Below are 1,543 nucleotides of genomic sequence, written 5' to 3'. Positions count from 1 at the left end.
AATAAAACAAAATTATGAAAGCCTTGGGTAAATGGATGAAACTGGAAATAATCTTCCTGATTAATGTGACCCATGCCGAAAAAGACAAATACCACATGTTTTCTTTCATAGCTAGATGCTAGATTTGAAATCTTACATGTGCATGTTTCAATTAGAAAATCCAGAAAAATCTTTAAACTAATACCTGACCAGGCCAGGGGGCTTTCTGTAGTGATATAAAGGGGGAAAGGGGAATAATAGAGTAGAAAGTATTAAATGTTTTGGGAAATGGGAGGGTAGGTCAGAAGACAGAATATGGGGGGCATAATAATTAACATTAAATGCCTTTAGAAAAAGCCATGGTGAAGCCAACACTATAGAAGCTTTGTAAATTACATTACACATACATTATAAAAGGAGATTAAAAAGAGATACTTTAAAATGGGGATATTGCCCTTGCTAGACATCATAGGCTAGCAAAGCAAAATGCCAGTGCCAGGAATGGACTCCCTCTTTTGAAGCTGTTGTTCAGGGATAAAGTAGACCCTCAAGCAATACTGGTCATTACTCCTGCTTTTGGTAACCCACCCTAACTTCAAGGTAAGACTTTATTGATGAAAACACTACCTACATGAGGTATATAACAAACAAGGAAAGCACAAGCTGGTGTTTGCTTCAAACCCTCACCTCTACTGGCTAGCTTTTGTGGTTCCTGGAAGGTGCTATGCATGCTACCAGAAGAGAAAAATCAGTCATTAATCTATCCCAGCTGTGAAGCCTGTAAGCTACAACTGGCCTATCAAGATAGACTCATGAGAGTGGTAGGAATAGTGATAGGAATATAATGGGAGTAGTCAACAACATTCTAATTGGGTTTAAGGTGAGCTTCATATGATGGAGCCCATACCTGACATTGTTTTCATGTCTAAGAACCAGAGCATAGGAGAGACTATAATATGTGTTTTATCCAAAATAGATACAGAATTTCAATGGATCCTAATGACATCGTTATGCCAATAAATTAATACATCCCTTGGCTCTCATCAGAAAAGTTTGCTTATGCAGCAGATGGTAAGAACAACTAGCTAACCTATAGAGAATAAGAAACTTCACATGCTTATCACTGAATGGAATGCTTAACAAATTTCTGCCTTCCAAGGCTGAAAGAAGCATTGTGAAGAAGGGGCTGGAAAGATTGTAAGACCAAGGGGTATTGAATGACCACAAGGAAAAAGAGTTTTCCAGATAGCTTCTCAGTTACTCATATGCACACACAACATTGGTGACAGTAAGCACATGCCCCTTGTAAGCACAAGCCAGACAAAATCCCAGGACAGACATGGGAAGTGGATAAGAAACTGCAAAGCTATTTGAGGAGCTACTGGCAACTGATGGCTCCTGGGATGGAGAAAGTCAGTTTCTTTCAAGTTTGTGTTCTCTCTTCATAAGTTAACTAGGCTCCAGTCAATGGACCCATATTGAAGGGCATTTGTGGTCATAAATTGGATTCTACAGGTACACACACACACACACATACATATATATCTATGTATGTATATACATA

The sequence above is a fragment of the Nannospalax galili genome, unplaced genomic scaffold (genome assembly GCF_000622305.1).
Source record: "Nannospalax galili isolate Female #2095 unplaced genomic scaffold, S.galili_v1.0 scaffold378, whole genome shotgun sequence".
NCBI classification, from domain to species: Eukaryota; Metazoa; Chordata; class Mammalia; order Rodentia; family Spalacidae; genus Nannospalax; species Nannospalax galili.
This window is presented reverse-complemented; position numbering follows the sequence as displayed.